General features: G+C 47.4%; 1 protein-coding gene and 1 long non-coding RNA gene across 5 annotated transcripts in view; one reads left to right on the top strand and one right to left on the bottom strand.

The window, feature by feature from the left end:
* The window catches only part of LOC137299633 (3',5'-cyclic-AMP phosphodiesterase 4C-like), a 221160-nt gene extending 213651 nt beyond the window's left edge, over positions 1-7509 (bottom strand). For both annotated transcript variants that reach the window (XM_067968541.1, XM_067968539.1), the window contains exon 1: positions 7108-7509. The gene's annotated coding sequence lies outside the window, so the exon portion shown is untranslated. The remainder of the gene's footprint in view (positions 1-7107) is intronic.
* The window catches only part of LOC137299637 (uncharacterized), a 49803-nt gene that overhangs the window by 15320 nt on the left and 16369 nt on the right, over positions 1-18114 (top strand). For 2 of the 3 annotated variants that reach the window (XR_010957959.1, XR_010957960.1), the window contains exons 2-3: positions 2866-2984; positions 5424-7654. This is a non-coding gene — a long non-coding RNA (uncharacterized lncRNA). Of the gene's footprint in view, positions 1-2865; positions 2985-5423; positions 7655-18114 lie in introns of those variants that run through there. The other variant, XR_010957961.1, reaches the window with a different exon arrangement.

An 18114-nucleotide genomic window follows, 5' to 3' on the forward strand; every position in this document is an offset into this window, starting at 1 on the left:
AAGGAACGTTCCGGAAGGAAATGTAACAAAAATGTAATTATTCAGCTCCTCGAGGTCAGAGATGTTAGTTCCAGAGAATATGACATTTTCCAATTCAAACACTACAGCACGGGTTAGATACAGAGTAAAGCTCCCTCTACACGGTCCCATCAAACACTCCCAGGGCAGGTACAGCATGGGTTAGATACAGAGTAAAGCTCCCTCTACACTGTCCCATTAAACACTCCCTGGGCAGGTACAGCATGGGTTAGATACAGAGTAAAGCTCCCTCTACACGGTCCCATTAAACACTCCCAGGGCAGGTACAGCACGGGTTAGATACAGAGTAAAGCTCCCTCTACATGGTCCCATCAAACACTCCCAGGGCAGGGACAGCACGGGTTAGACACAGAGTAAAGCTCCATCTACAATGACCCATCAAACACTCCCAGGGCAGGTACAGCATGGGTTAGATACAGAGTAAAGCTCCCTCTACAAGGTCCCATCAAACACTCCCAGGGCAGGTACAGCACGGGTTAGATACAGAGTAAAGCTCCCTCTACATGGTTCCATCAAACACTCCCAGGGCAGGTACTGCACGGGTTAGATACAGAGTAAAGCTTCCTCTACAAGGTCCCATCAAACACTCCCAGGGCAGGTACAGCACGGGTTAGATACAGAGTAAAGCTCCCTCGACATGGTACCATCAAACACTCCCAGGGCAGGTACAGCACGGGTTAGATACAGAGTAAAGCTCCCTCTACACTGTCCCATCAAACACTCCCAGGGCAGGTACAGCACGGGTTAGATACAGAGTAAAGCTCCCTCCACACTGTCCCATCAAACACTCCCAGGGCAGGTACAGCACGGGTTAGGTTGTTGTTATTTTGTCTATTGTTGTTCAACATTGTATTGGCTTTGTTGACTGATGCTCTGCGTTGTTTGGACAAGTTTAGCATCAATCAACTTAGATTCTTAGCCCTGCCAAATCTCCCAGGAGCCTCCTCACCGAGGGTCCAGAACCCAAGTTGGATGAATTGCCTGGTCAGCTGTCCATACAGAGATATGTAAAATACTGAATGGTATTGTCACACTCAACCCAGAATATTACTTCAAATTAAGCAAAGGAAACAGGTCCTTAAAATGTAAATTAGTGAGGAATAGTTTAAAATAGATATTCGTGTAGTACGTTAGTCAAAGAGTGATACATGATTGGAATAATCTGCCAGCTGGAATCATTGAAAAACAATACGGATCTGGATATAATGAGAGAGTAACAGTACTGGAGGGATCAGCTTCAGGTACGAAAAGACAGACTTGCATTTCTACAGCGTCTTTCATGACCTCAGGATGTCCCAAAGCGCTTCACAGCCAATGAAGTACTTTTTGAAATGTAGTCACTGTTGTAATGTGGGAAAACTGACAGCCAATTTGCGCACAGCAAGATCCCACAAATAGCAATGTGATAAATAGCAATGTGATAAATGACCAGATCATCTGTTTTAGTGATGTTGTTTGAGGGATAAATATTGGCCCAGAACTCCCCTGCTCTTCTTCGAAATAGTGCCCGTGGGATATTTTACATCCATCCAAGTGGGCAGATGAGGTCTCGGTTTAACGTTTCATCCGAAAGACGGCACCTCCGACAGTGCAGCACTCCCTCAGTACTGGCACTGGGAGTGTCAGCCTGGATTATGTGCTCATGTCTCTGGAGTGGGACTTGAACCCACAACTGTCTGACTCAGAGGCGAGAGTGCTGCCCACTGAGTTACAGCTGACACACATGAAGGCAAATGCACCAGCCATTTTGCACATAGCAAGATCCCAGAAACAGCGAGGAGCTAACGACTGGTTCATCTGTTTTTGAGGGAGCAACATTGGCTGGGACATAGAAACAGAAGGAGGTCAGTCAGCCCTTTGAGCCTGTTCCGCCATTCACTAGATCATGGCTGATCTGTATCTTAAATCCATTTCCCCACCTTGGTGCTGTATCCCTTAATAGCCTCGCCTAACAAAAATCTATCAATCTCAGTTTTAAAATTTTGAATTGACCCCCAGTCTCAACAGCTTTTTGAGGGAGAGTATTCCAGATTCCCACTACTCATTGTGTGAAGAAGTGCTTCCCGACATCACCCCTGAACGGCCTAGCTCTCATTTTAAGGTTACTCCCCCCTGTTCTGGACTCTCCCACCAGAGGAAATAGTTTCTCTCTATCTACCCTATCAAATCCTTTAATCATCTTAAACATCTCAATTAGATCATCCCTTAATCTTCTATATTCAAGGGAATACAAGCCTAGTCTTCGTTAAACAATGCCATGGGATTATTAACAATCGCCTGAACAGACAGACGGGGCCTCAGTTTAATATCTCATCTGAAAGACGTCACCCCCGACAGTGCAGCGCTCCCTCAGTTGTGTACTGAGTGAGTGTCTGTCTGGATTATGTGCTCAAGTCTCTAGAACGGTAATAAACGGAGAAGGTTATTAAAGTTTTCATCGGGAGTTGACAATGCTGCACATTCTGCAGGTATTTCCCTTTGCCCGTATCTGATTAATGGATTACATTTAAAATAAAAAACGTGGATTGCTTAGGAGCTGCGCCAAGTTTCACACAAGCTGACATTCATTCCTGAGGCAAAAAAATAGAGCGAGAGATATTTCAAACCTTGGCCTTATGATCTTGGTCTGTCTCCGAGCCTCTGTTCGGCTTCACCCCCACAAGATTGGCTGGCACTCGATCTCTGTATCAGTGAGACTAAGATAATGTTGGCCTGGCTTCAGGTCCCAGGGCTGTAAATCAACTGAGCACCTCTGATGACAAATGCCTTTTCTGCTTGCCAGGATCAGCCCCTCCAGCTACAATTTTTAAAATTTTTTTATTGCAGTCTTCTTTGATGAAAAGTGACGTACTCCAGCACTCAGAAATGTCCCAAAACACTTCACACCCAATTAATTGCTTTGAAATGTTATAATGAAGACCGACACGGCAGCCATTTTCCACACGGTAAGATCCCACAAGCAGCATTGAGATGAATAACCAGCTGATCTGTTTATGGTGATGTTGGTAGTGGGATAAATGTTGGCCCAGGACACTGGGGAGAACTCCCCTGCGCTTCTTTGCATTCGTGGCCATGGGATCTTTTACATCTACCTTTGAGGGCAGACGGGGCCTTGGTTTAAGGTCTCATCCCAAAGACAGCACCTCTGACAGTACTGCACTCCCTCATTACTGCACCGGGAGTGTCAGCTTGAAGTATGTGCTCAAGTCTCTGGAGTGGGACTTGAACCCATGGCCTTTCTAACTCAGTCAAGAGGGCTACCCACTGAGCCAAACTGACATCAAGTGCTAGATTTCAGAGGCATGAAGTGCGGTTGAGATTTTGAAGCGCATTTATATAGTATAAAGTAACCGGAAGTATTGTAATGAAGTATAGTAACCACACATGCTGCCTGTCTCACTCAGTCCTTTAACCTTATTTACTATTCACAGTTGTTCACAGGGAATGTGTTAATATTTGCAGAATAGAGGGAGCTTTACTCTGTATCTAACCCGTGCTGTACCTGCCCTGGGAGTGTTTGATGGGACAGTGTAGAGGGAGCTTTACTCTGTATCTAACTCATGCTGTACCTGCCCTGGAAGTGTTTGATGGGACAGTGTAGAGGGAGCTTTACTCTGTATCTAACCCGTGCTGTACCTGTCCTGGGAGTGTTTGATGGGACAGTGTGGAGGGAGCTTTACTCTGTATCTAACTCGTGCTGTACCTGCCCTGGGAGTGTTTGATGGGACAGTGTAGAGGGAGCATTACTCTGTATCTAACCCAGCTGTACCTGTCCTGGGAGTGTTTGATGGGACTAGAGGGAGCTTTACTCTGTATTTAAGCAATTCCATATTTGACAGTGTGCATGGAGTTTGACATACAGTACAATCCGAACAATGAGAAAGTGGTTAAAAAAGCATACGGGATCCTGGGCTTTATAAATAGAGGCATAGAGTACAAAAGCAAGGAAGTTATGATGAACCTTTATAAAACACTGGTTCGGCCACAGCTGGAGTATAGTGTCCATTTCTGGGCACTGCAGTTTAGGAAGGACGTGAAGGTCTTAGCGAGGTTGCAGAAAAGATTTACTTGAATGGTTCCAGGGATGAGAGACTTCAGTTACGTGGATAGACTGGAGAAGCTGGGGTTGTTCTCCTTTGAGCGGAGAAGGTTGAGAGGAGATTTGATAGAAGTGTTTAAAATCATGACGGGTTTAGATAAAGTAAATACAGAGAAACTGTTCCCATTGGCAGAAGGGTTGAGAACCAGAGAACACAGGTTTAAGGTGATTGGCAAAAGAACCAAAGGCGACATGAGGAAAAACTTTTTTATGCAGCAAGTTGTTCTGATCTGGAATGCGCTGCCTGAAAGGACGGTGGAAGCAGATTCAATCGTGGCTTTCAAAAAGGAATTGGATTATTACTTGAAGGGAAAAAATTTTCAGGGCTATGGGGAAAGAGTGGGGGAGTGGGACTAACTGGATTGCTCTTACAAAGAGCTGGCACAGGCTCGATGGGCCGAATGGCTTCCTTCAGTGCTGTAACCATTCTATGATTCTACAATGGCAAAATCTTCATCTTCGTTGCCCAATCTGGATTTTAAGTTGGTTGCTGGATGAGAAAGAAGTCAGTACTAATCGAATTCACTGCATGTCAGAGACGGGAATCCCCACAACTTGAAACTAATTCTGGCACCAAAGTCAAGCAAATAGAAACTGATTTTAATTCTCCCAGGCCAATAATTACATTAACTGGATGATCATATCCATAAAATAATCTGGCTGAAATTCTTCACATTAATCATTCCTAGCTCTGAACAGGCTCCTACTTTTATCTCACAGTAATTACTCACAATTGTCTCCAGTACTGACGGAGAAAGAGATTTGGCCTTCCACAGAGTCTCCGCCCATCCCGGTTATTTTTTTAGTAATAAACAACTTGCATGACTCATGGGAGAAGAAAATTCTGGAAAACTGTTCCTTTCTCCATCAGGATTTGCTGTGTAATTTCAATAACAACTTGCATTTATATAGCGCCTTGAATGTAGTAAAACGTCCCAAGGCGCTTCACAGGAGCGATTATCAAACAAAATTTGACACCGAGCCAAAGAAGGAGATATTGGGACAGGCGACCAAAAGCTTGGTCAAAGAGGTAGGTTTTAAGGAGCGTCTTAAAGGAGGAGAGAGAGGCGGAGAGGTTTAGGGAGGGAATTCCAGAGCTTAGGGCCCAGGCAGCTGAAGGCACGGCCGCCAATGGTGGAGTGACGAAAATCAGGGGGTGCGCAAGAGGCCAGAATTGGAGGAGCGCAGAGATCTCGGAGGGTTGTAGGGCTGGAGGCGGTCACAGAGATAGGGAGGGGAGAGGCTATGAAGGGATTTGATCAATGTTTGATTTATTATTTTGCAGATGTGAAAAGGTTCCCCACCCATCGCCGTCATTAATCGCCGAAGAGGAGCTGACACAAAGACTAACTCCCCTCGCACCCTCCAACAACAGAAAACTGCTGAGTCGGTACGTCGAAGAGCAACAAGTTCCTGGGTCATTAGGGGGCCGAGTGAGGGTGTTTCTCCCAGTAGCTCACATTGCTAAAGACCCCTCCCCAATGTGGGACTGATCCATAAAGACCGGGACCCTCCCGATTCTGGCCCTGGTCTGAGCAGGGCTACCTGATCTTGCGCAGGTAAAGTTACAAGCAGCGAGTAATTGAAAAAAATGGCATGTTCACCAGGACAGAGTCTCTCTCTTTCTCCTCCCTCCCCTCAAGGCCGTGCTGCGTACAGATTCTGCAGGCACCCTCCCTTCCCTCACCCGAATGCCCATTCCGAGTCCAGACAGTGAGCATTGGCAAGCTATTTAACTATGGCTGGCATCGCAGCCAAGCACGGCCCTCCCTCGATGACCACACCCAGCTGAGAGTCACAGGATAGCGATTGGGATACTGAAGCCAATTGTAGAGCCTGCTACAGATCAGCAAACTCAACACAGAGCATGGATGAAACCTGGGAAATTCCTGGTCTATAACGACCACGTGGACTCCCAATCACCCTCCACCCCACCCAACCACCGAATCATTGGGGAGAGGAATGCATGAGAAGGGAAAAAAAGACCTACTAAAAACAGAGAAGAGAAAACTTCCTTTTTTTAAAAAAATGGAACTATCAGACATTTAATGACTAAAGTTTCGAGAAGAAAAACACTTCATAGAATTACATAGAATTTACAGCACGGAAACAGGCCATGCCGGTGTTTATGCTCCACACGAGTCTCCTCCCTCCCTACTTCATCTCACCCTATCAGCATAACCTTCTATTCCTTTCTCCCTCATGTGTTTCTCCAGCTTCCCCTTAAATGTATCTACACTATTCACCTCAACTACTCCATGTGGGAGCGAGTTCCACATTCTCACCACTCTCTCAGTAAAGAAGTTTCTCCTGAATTCCCTATCGGATTTATTAGTGACTATCTTATATTTATGACCCCCAGTTTTGGTCTCCCCCACATGCAAAAACAATTTCTCTACGTCTACCCTATCAAACCCTTTCATAATCTTAAAGATCTCTATCAGGTCACCCCTCAGCCTTCTCTTTTGTAGAGAAAAGAGCCCCAGCCTGTTCAGCCTTTCCTGATAGCTCTAACCTCTCAGTTCTGGTATCATAGAACCATAGAACCATAGAAAAGATACAGCACAGAAGGGGGCCATTCGGCCCATCGTGTCCGTGCCGGCTCGAAGAACAGCCAGGTGCCCATTCTAATCCCACCTTCCAGCACTCGATCCGTAGCCCTGCAGCTTACAGCACTTTAGGTGCAGGTCCAGGTACTTTTTAAAAGAGTTGAGGGTCCCTGCCTCTACCACCTCTATCATTCTTGTAAATCTTTTTCTCACACCTTCTCCAGTGCCTCTATCTCCTTTTTAATTATATGGAGACCAGAACTGTGGAACATACTCTTAAGTGTGGTCTAACCAAGAAAATTAACTTCAGTAAATTGCCACACAGTCAGGGAGAGCTGCTCCCCCCGTATCAGCAACTTTAAATGAAACCGAAGGAGCTCATGAGCTAAAAGCTTTTACAAGTTAATGATATTTTCCTACCCGTCTGCCACGTACGAAGGTTGAAGGATTCACTTTTAGGGCAGCATTTGTCTGGTGTGAAGAAAAACTCTCCTGAGTTTTATAAAGTCCCTTCCTTTCCTTTTCCACTTGCAAAGTCTTTACTGTGACTCAGTCTGGAGCTGAATTTTCTACGAAGAGAATCAGCTGGTTTTCTGCCTGCAGACGGCTGCTCAGTGCCCTTGTCTTGGACTCACAGCGTGGTTTGACAGTTTTCTAAGTGCGAACGCCCAGCCCTCCCCTTCCCCCACTCCGACAGATCTTAATGTGTGTGCACAATGTTCACCTATTCTGTAAATATTCATAAAGCACTGATATTTATCAGCAAACCAAATATTATCGGCAGCACCACATTAACTCTTTGAGAGACACACTGAACAAAATGTCTTTTGCCGAAGGATCGGGACTGTTTGAGAGAGATTCAAACTAGTTTAAAGCTGGAATTGAAGTTACAGCTTCTTTTCTGTTACAGCGACACCCATGTTAGTGGCAGCAGCCCCTGATACCCAGGTCCCACACAGCCCCTGATACCCAGGTCCCACACAGCCCCTGATACCCAGGTCCCACACAGCCCCTGATACCCAGGTCCCACACAGCCCCTGATACCCAGGTCCCACACAGCCCCTGATACCCAGGTCCCACACAGCCCCTGATACCCAGGTCCCACTCAGCCCCTGATACCCAGGTCCCACACAGCCCCTGATACCCAGGTCCCACACAGCCCCTGATACCCAGTTCCCACACAGCCCCTGTTGCCCAGGTCCCACACAGCCCCTGATGCCCAGGTCCCACACAGCCCCTGATACCCAGGTCCCACACAGCCCCTGATACCCAGGTCCCACACAGCCCCTGATACCCAGGTCCCACACAGCCCCTGATACCCAGGTCCCACACAGCCCCTGATACCCAGGTCCCACACAGCCCCTGATACCCAGGTCCCACACAGCCCCTGATACCCAGGTCCCACACAGCCCCTGATGCCCAGGTCCCACACAGCCCCTGATACCCAGGTCCCACACAGCCCCTGATACCCAGGTCCCACACAGCCCCTGTTACCCAGGTCCCACACAGCCCCTGATACCCAGGTCCCACACAGCCCCTGATACCCAGTTCCCACACAGCCCCTGTTACCCAGGTCCCACACAGCCCCTGATGCCCAGGTCCCACACAGCCCCTGATACCCAGGTCCCACACAGCCCCTGATACCCAGGTCCCACACAGCCCCTGATACCCAGGTCCCACACAGCCCCCTGCAGCCCAAAAGTAAACTTGCCAAGATTTGTTGAGGTTGGTGGCTGGGAACACGGGCTGACACACTTAGCAAATCCCAGCAAGTTCACTTTAGGCCAGCAGTAGCTGCGTACAACACATAGGTCTTAGAAAGAAAAGCAAGCAGGAACTTGCATTTATATAGCGCCTTTCTCCACCTCAGGACATCCCAAAGTGCTTTGAAGTCAATGAAGTACTTTTGAAGTGTAGTCACTGTTGTAATACAGGGAAATGCAGCAGCCAATTTGCGCACAGCAAGATCCCACAAGCAGCAATGTGATAATGACCAGATCATTTCTTTTTTAGTGATGTTGGTTGAGGAATAAATGTTGGCCAGGACACCGGGGAGAATTCCCCTGCTCTTCTTCAAACAGTGCCGTGGGATCTTTTATGTCCACCTGAGAGGGCAGGCAGAGACTCAGTTTAACGTCTCATCTGAAAGATCACGCCTGGATTGTGTACTCAGGTCTCTGGAGTGGGACTCGAAGCCACAACCTTCTGACTCACAGGGCTACCCACTGAGGCAAGCTAGGTTATGTTTCAGATGCATGAAGTGTGGTTGAGATTTTGCAGCAAAATTATATAGTATGAAGTCCAATATAAAACATCTATTCAGTTCAAAATGCAGTTGGATATCAGGCTGAGCGAATAACATGTTGAGTCGAGTGAGTTGAATGCAGGACTGGGTGAGTGTGATATTGGATTGGGTGAGTCGGATGTTGGACTGGGTGAGTCAGATTTTATACTGGGTGAGTCGGATTTTATACTGGGTGAGTCGGATGTTGGACTGGGTGAGTCAGATTTTATACTGGGTGAGTCAGATTTTATACTGGGTGAGTCGGATTTTATACTGGGTGAGTCGGATGTCGGAATGGGTGAGTGTGATGTTGGACTGGGTGAATTGGATGTTGGACTGGGTGAGTGTGATGTTGGACTGGGTGAGTGTGATGTTGGACTGGGTGAGTGTGAGGATGTCGGACTGGGTGAGTCGGATGTCGGACTGGGTGAGTGTGATGTTGGACTGGGTGAATTGGATGTTGGACTGGGTGAGTGTAATGTTGGACTGGGTGAGTGTGAGGATGTCGGACTGGGTGAGTCAGATTTTATACTGGGTGAGTCGGATGTCGGAATGGGTGAGTCAGATTTTATACTGGGTGAGTCGGATGTCGGAATGGGTGAGTGTAATGTTGGACTGGGTGAGTCGGATGTTGGACTGGGTGAGTCGGATTTTGGACTGGGTGAGTCAGATTTTATACTGGGTGAGTCGGATGTCGGAATGGGTGAGTGTAATGTTGGACTGGGTGAGTCGGATGTTGGACTGGGTGAGTCGGATTTTGGACTGGGTGAGTTGGATTTTGGACTGGATTAGTTGGATGTTGGACTGGATTAGTTGGATGTTGGACTGGATTAGTTGGATTTTGGACTGGATTAGATGGATTTTGGACTGGATCAGTTGGATTTTGGACTGGATTAGTCGGATGTTGGACTGGATTAGTTGGATTTTGGACTGGATTAGTTGGATTTTGGACTGGATTAGTTGGATTTTGGACTGGATTAGTTGGATTTTGGACTGGATTAGTTGGATTTTGGACTGGATTAGTTGGATTTTGGACTGGATTAGTTGGATTTTGGACTGGATTAGATGGATTTTGGACTGGATTAATTGGATGTTGGACTGGATTAGTTGGATGTTGGACTGGATTAGTTGGATTTTGGACTGGATTAGATGGATTTTGGACTGGATCAGTTGGATTTTGGACTGGATTAGTCGGATGTTGGACTGGATTAGTTGGATTTTGGACTGGATTAGTTGGATTTTGGACTGGATTAGTTGGATTTTGGACTGGATTAGTTGGATTTTGGACTGGATTAGTTGGATTTTGGACTGGATTAGTTGGATTTTGGACTGGATTAGTCGGATGTTGGACTGGATTAGTTGGATGTTGGACTGGATTAGTTGGATTTTGGACTGGATTAGTTGGATGTTGGACTGGATTAGTTGGATTTTGGACTGGATTAGTTGGATGTTGGACTGGATTAGTTGGATTTTGGACTGGATTAGTTGGATGTTGGACTGGATTAGTTGGATTTTGGACTGGATTAGTCGGATGTTGGACTGGATTAGTTGGATTTTGGACTGGATTAGTTGGATGTTGGACTGGCTGCCTGTGCTTTTGCCTGGGTGAGTTAGCTACATTCCCTAAAATAACATAATTCTCTAACTTTTCTCAGGGTGCCAAGTGGGGATCTGCTCCTTTACATTTAAACTGAACAAGAAATGATATCAATAACGATAAATTGATGTTGTGAGCCCATGAGACCCAGGGAGTGTCCAGATTCGATTGCCAGTCTGTACTGGGTTAGCGGACTGTAAGGGCACAAGTCAGGAAAATACAGCTGGCCTCTGTCCCTAGGTTAAGGAGGGAAAAAAACAGCCAGGGTTCCAGCGCCTGGTCACTACCCATTGACCTGCTTTAAGACTTGAGCTCCATAACCCAGGCTGTCACTCCCAGCGTCCGTACTGAGGGAGTGCTGCACTGTCGGAGGTGCCGTCTTTCAGATGAGATGTTAATCCGAGGCCCCGTCTGCCCTCTCAGGTGGACATAAAAGATGCCACGGCCACTATTGGAAGAAGAGCAGGAGAATTCTCCCTGGTGTCTTGGTCCATATTTATCCCTCAACCAACGTCAATAAAAACAGATTATCTGGTCATTTTCTCATTGCTGTTTGTGGGATCTTGCTGTGTGCAAATTGGCTGCCGCGTTTCCCCACATTACATCACTTCAAAAGCACTTTATTGGCTGTAAAGCGCTTTGGGACGTCCTGAGATGGTGAATGGCGCGATATAAACACAAGACTTTCTTTCAGACATGCACCCAGTTACATATCCTCCTCCTGGGTTCGCCTGTATGAATCATACTATCGTACAGCAGACTCTACATAAATTGGGTCCAACAGATTGATTTATATCCAAATGTTTATAGAACAAGGGTCGTGGTACCCAGTATAACCCAGATAATGGTTTACATTTCAGCTGTTTAAAGACAGTTAAAGTCTCCCTTTGATTAGGAGCCACACGGTCTCTCCGAGTGCTTAGAATCTTTAAATGCTGTTATGGACACTCTCCAGTCTGTTTATTGCAGTGTCTGCTCTCCTCCTGCCAACCTCACACACAAATTAAAGAGCAGAAAAATAACAGCCTCCCTCGCGGATTAAACTGTCGCTTTTTAAATGGAGGAAACGGAAAGCTGGCTGAAGATTAACCACCTTTAAAGAGGACACAGAGAGTGGGAGCTTCATGTTGGAGGTACATTGGAATTAAGTACAAAATTATTATTAGGACCAGGGAAAAGACAACAATCTCAATAAGTCCATCCTTTTCTCAGAGGTCAACCCCACTTACCAGACCATTCACCATATCCCTAAACCCCACCCATTCACCGTATCCCTAAACCCCACCCATTCACCGTATCCCTAAACCCCACCCATTCACCGTATCCCTAAACCCCACCCATTCACCGTATCCCTAAACCCCACCCATTCACCATATCCCTCAACCCTACCTACCTGCTTTTTTTAATGTATCCCTGAACGCACCTTCTCACCATATCCCTCAATCCCACCTACCCACCTTCTCACCATATCCCTCAATCCCACCTACCCCCCATAACCCTCAAATCCCACCTACCCACCTTCTCACCATATCCATCAATCCCACCTACCCACCTTCTCACCATATCCCTCAATCCCACCTACCCACCTTCTCACTACAGAAACAACAATTTGCATATCATCTCTGACGTAGAAAACTGGTCCATGGCACTTCACAGGTGCGTAGGGACAATCAGACACTAAGGTAATGAAGGAGAGATTAAGAGGTGACCAAAAGCTTGGTCAACATGATGGACTTTAAAGAGTGTCGTAAATGAAGAGCGAGAGGTGGAGAGGCGGAAGAGTTACGGGGAGGAAATTCCAGAGACTAGCCGCCAACGGTGGGGTGAAGGGAGGAGCAGGATGCACAAGAGGCAGGTGTCGGAGGAACGGAGAGTTGGTAGGTGTGGTTGTGGGGCTGCAGGAGGTTGCTGAGATAGGGAGGAGCAAGGCTTTGTGATTTGCATTGCACCTATCCATATATAGGGGGACACATTTAGCCTTGCTGGGACTGGTTTCCAGAGGAGAGGGGAGAAAGGCAAACAGCTGAGCACTAAATCCAGCCCCATCCACCCCGGAAAATAAGGTGGGGGAGGGAAACCGAAAGACTAGGCCTAAATGTTCTTCAAACAATCTCAAAATATTGAAATGTCATTCATTCGCTGCAGATTTTGGAAAGTTACTACACTGGTCTAGGGGTCAGCTGTGGCTTAGTGTGTAACACTCTCAGCTCTGAGTCAAGGAGGTCATGGGTTCAAGCCCCACTCCAGAGACTTAAGCACATAAATCCAGGCTGACACTCCTATTGCAGTACTGAGGGAGTGCTGCACTGTCAGAGGTGCTGTCTTTGGGATGAGACGTTAAACCAAGGACCCCACCTACCCTCTCAGGTGGACGTAAAAGATCCCATGGCCACTATTTCAAAGAAGAGCAGCAGGAGTTCTTCCCAGTGTCCTGGGCTGACATTTATCCCTCAACCAACATCACCAAAAACAGATTATCAGGTCATTATCACATTGCTATTTGTGGGATCTTGCTGTGCACAAATTGGCTGCCATGTTTCCTACATTACAACAAGTGACTACACTTCAAAAAATTACTTAATTGGCTGTAAAGCACTTTGGGACATCCTGAGGTTGTGAAAGGTGCTGTATAAATGCAAGTTCTTTCTATATGTTTTTCAAGATATTTGGTGTTTTTAATTTGAGGTTTTCTGGCAGAAGATGAAGAGGAAGTCTGAGTAAATGATTCGATAATATCTTCACCACTTCCTCTGGCGACCAAATCTCCAACTGTCAACAACAAATAATCTCTATTACTCATCAAACAATTTCTCTGTTCAAATAAATCATTAAAGGGGTGGGATTGCATTGTAAGAAATAGTTACAAAGGTTATAACTTGCTCCCTGCTTCCTGCAGGTGGTTGACTTCCACTCCAACTGATTCTTTCCCAGAACCTCACAACTAGTGGAACTCCTCTCCTCCCTCACTTACACTTCCAGTAGTGCGTCAGCTCTGACTCAGTTCGTAGCGCACTTGCCTTGGAGTCACAAGGTCATGGGTTTGAGTCCCACTCCAGAGTCTTGAGCTCCATAATCCAGGCTGACACTCCCAGGGCTGTTACTGAGGGAGTGCCGCACTGTCGGAGGTGCCATCTTTCGGATGCAGACGTTAAACCAATCCCCTCGTCTGCCCTCTCAGGTGGATGTAAAAGATCCCAGGGTGCTATTTTGAAGAAAAGCAGAGGAGTTCGCCCTGGTTTCCTGGAAAATATTTATCCCTCAATCAACATCACTAAAACAGATGATCTGGTCACTGCTGTTTGTGGGATCTTGCTGTGCGCAACTTGGCTGCCACTTTTCCTACATTTCAACAGTGACTACACTTCAAAAGTACTTCATCGACTGTAAAGCGCTTTGGGACATCCTGAGAGGTGTGAAAGGTGCGATATAAATGCGAGGTCTTTCTTTTTACAACCTACAGGTTTTTAAAGGGATGTCCATTGGCGGCCATGTCTTCAGCTGCCCGGGCCCTACGCTCTGGAATTCCCTCCTTAAACCTCTCCGCCTCTCTCTCCTCCTTTCAGATGCCCCTTAAAACCTACCTCTTTGACCAAGCTTTAGCTCACCTGTCTTGATATCTCTTTATGTGGTTCGGTGTCACGTTTGGGACATTTCTACCACGCTAAAGGCTCTATATAAATGCAAGTTGTTGTTGTTGTAGCCATAACTCCCTGATTTGTCTGGTCTTCTCCACCGTCCTTCACTACCGGCCTCGGGCCTTCACGTAGGTTTCTCAACAACCTAAGATCGGTTCCGCACGTCACACCCAGCCCAGAACCGCCAACACCCAGCAAGTCCCAGATGTGAGATTCTGAGTCGCAAAATGTCTGCCAGAGGCATCCACTAGTGCCAACAACAAAAAACAAAGCTAAAAGTGGGGCTGAGGGAAACGATTGAGTCGGACTGATGTATTCTTCTCTTCCTTACCCTTCTCTCCATCTCCTTTTTTTCTATATTTCCCTCTCCCTACCAAGAGTGAGGGATGTGGGCGTCGCTGGCAAGGCCGGCATTTATTGCTCATCCCCTAGTTGCCCTGAGGTGGTGGTGATGGGCCTTCTTCTTGACCCACTGGGTGGCGGATTTGATACAACTGATTGGCTTGCTAGGCTACTTCCAAGGGCGGGTAAGAGTTAACCAGGTTGGTGTGGGGAATGGAGTCACATATAGGCCCAGAATGGGTAAGGATGGCAGGTTTCCTTCCCTAAAGGGACATTCGTGAACCAGTTGGGTTTTTGCAGCTTCACGGTCACTTTTACTGATGCCAGCTTTTTATTTCCAGATTTTTCTTTAAACTGAATTCAAATTCTCAAACAGCCCACGGTGGGATTTGAACTCACGTTCTCTAAATTATTTCACCTTGACCTTTCGGATGGGTCTGGCACCGCTGAGGGAGCGGGAGTTCAAATGTCCGTGTTCAGGAGGGATGGCCCCTCTCTAATCTGACTTGAGCTGCTTGGAAAATCCCTAAGAATGTAAACTGGACCCCTAAAACCCAATTTTTAAAAAGTATTTTTTTCCCCCCACAACCCCTCCTGTGTCCCTTATCTGGGGATTGCCCTGGACTCTCCAGGAATTGTAGATCGATCTCCAGGACACTGCTGCAAGCAACACCTGGGAGAAAAATTATATTTTCGTTGAGCGCTTTCATTTATTATTTGTAAAAATACTGGAGATGGGAAAATTGGCTCTTTGTTACTGGATTGGATGATTCTTGGCTGTCAAATAGTCTTCACTTTACACTTGGTGAGGGAAGGCGGAGCATCGCGAGGATGGACGAGTCGGGCGACCAATGGCGGGAGTGTGGGGAGGAGCATCGTGATAACGGACGAGTCGGGCGACCAATGGCCGGAGTGTGGGGAGGAGCATCGTGAGAACGGACGAGTCGGGCGACCAATGGCGGGAGTGTGGGGAGGAGCATCGTGAGAACGGACGAGTCGGGCGACCAATGGCGGGAGTGTGGGGAGGAGCATCGTGAGAACGGACGAGTCGGGCGACCAATGGCAGAAGTGCGCAGGCGGGTCGTCGCGAGGTTGGACGAGTCGGGCGACCAATGGCAGGACTATAGGGGCAAGAAGTCATGTGATGAAACCTCCAGGAATACGCCCAACCAGAGTTGGCGACCTCCATGTGGGGGTGTTTAATGACTCACAGTTTCATCAGCACCAAAGCACAAGATCTCAAACTTTTACCCCACCCCAAAGTTTTCAGACATGTTAACAGGTTTGGAGTCCTGAGAATAAGCTTCCCCTATAGGACTGAGTCCTGCTTATATTTCCATCACTCCAGGTTTTACTACCAACCTGTAAGAGGCTTACTTACTTTATACAGCCTGCTTGTGTTTTCACAGCCACAACCCACAGAAAAAGTCAGCAAAAGATTTCTAAAAATAATCAGGTCGGATAATGTATCACATTTAGCACAGCCAGTAAGAGCAGGTAAACCACGGGTTAGATACAGAGTAAAGCTCCCTCTACACTGTCCCATCAAACACTCCCAGGGCAGGTACAGCACGGGTTAGATACAGAGTAAAGCTCCCTCTACACTGTCCCATCAAACACTCCCAGGGCAGGTACAGCACGGGTTAGATACAGAGTAAAGCTCCCTCTACACTGTCCCATCAAACACTCCCAGGGCAGGTACAGCACGGGTTAGATACAGAGTGAAGTTCCACTCCAGGCTGAGGATCTAGAGCCCTCCACTTTACAGCATCCTCCTATCACACACCAGTGGCCTGTCTGAGTGCAATTGTTAATTTAGTGGAAATTAGGCACTTGAAGTGTGACAGCAGAGAAGCTTGCAACTAGGAGCAATGATGTGACATCATTGAGACACCGGTTATGATTTGGAAATGTGTGCTCGACCATCGCCCACTTTGAAAGGCAAAAAGCGACTGAAGACATCGGATAAAGCCAGTCAGACTCCGCCTTTACTCTGCCCCGACGGTGCTGGCTCTTGCTGGGAATGTTACACAGAACAGGCCATTCGGCCCAACTAGTCTGTGCTGGTGTTTATGATCCACACATGCCTCCTCCCACCCTTACTTCATCTCACCCCGTCAACACGTCCCTGTACGCGCAGGAACTGCACCTCACCTAGGCGGCCCTTCTTTATGCTCAAGAGGAGAGTCGACGGGGTATTCAACCATGGAGGCATCGCGGTTGGGCCCCAGCCTGCTGCTCTTTCCAGCGGGAGCCAGTGGACAGAGATCAGGAAAGAGCAAGTCGGCCAAATTCCCCTCGCTAGCCCAGGGGCGTAGCGGCCAATCATAGCACACCCTGCTGTTAACCCCCACACCCACCTTCTACACATTTAAATCAGATGAGGGAACACAGGTACAGGAGTAGGCCATTCAGCCCCTCGAGCCTGTTCCATTCAATTAGATCGTGGCTGATCAGTATCTGAACTCCAGTTACCTGCCTTGGTTCTATATCCCTTAATGCCCTTCTCTAACAAAAATCTATCTATCTCAGTGTTGAAATTTTCAATTGACCCCCAGCCTCAACAGCTTTTTTGGGGGGAGAGTTCCAGATTTCCACTCCCCTTTGTGTGAAGAAGTGCTTCCTGACATCACTCATGAACGGCCTGGCTCTAATTTTAGGGTTATTCCCCCTTGTTCTGGACTCCCCCCACCAGAGGAGATAGGGTAGATAGAGAGAAACTATCAAATCCTTTAATCATCTCAAACACCTCAATTAGATCACCCCTTAATCTTCTATACACGGGGGAATACAAACCCAGTCTATGCAACCTGTCCTCATAATTTAACCCTTTAGCCCCGGTATCATTCTGGTGAATCTACACTGCGCCCCCTCCAAGGCCAATATCTCCTTCCCAAGGTGTGGGGCCCAGAGCTGAACGCATTACTCTAAACTGCAGGGAGAACTGAATCAGGAAGAGGTCCCCCACGTTCCCCCTTCCCCCAGGCTACCCTTTCTGGCTTTAAACTTGGACAAAAAAGCCGACCAGCAGCCAGCAGGAGCCTTCACAGGGCAGTTATTTAGGAGAGGGAGAGGCACCAAGACCAGCGGCACCATCTAGCCGCGGCTCTGTGGCAGCACTGCAGCATTCGGAGTCAGAAGGTCGTGGGTTCGAGCCCCACTCCAGAGACTTGAGCACAAAATCTAGGCTGACACTCCCAGGGTCGGTACCGAGGGGGCGCCGCACCGTCGGAGGTGCTGTCTTTCGGAGGAGACGTTAAACCAAGACCCAATCTGTCCTCTCAGGCGGACGTAAAACATCCTCATGACGCTATTTCGAGGAAGAGCAGGGGAGTTCTCCCCGGTGTCCTGGGCTAATATTTATCCCTCAACCAACATCACTAAAACCGATTATCTGGTTATTACCTCATTGCTGTTTGTGGGATCTTGCTATGCGCAAATTGACTGCCGCGTTTCCTATATTACAACAGTGACTACACTTCAAAAAGTACTTCCTTGGCTGTAAAGCGCTTTGGGACATCCTGAGGTTGTGAAAGATGATATCTAAATGCAAGTCTTTCTCTAGCTAA

This window comes from Heptranchias perlo, chromosome 29 (assembly GCF_035084215.1).
Source record: "Heptranchias perlo isolate sHepPer1 chromosome 29, sHepPer1.hap1, whole genome shotgun sequence".
Lineage (NCBI taxonomy): Eukaryota > Metazoa > Chordata > Chondrichthyes > Hexanchiformes > Hexanchidae > Heptranchias > Heptranchias perlo.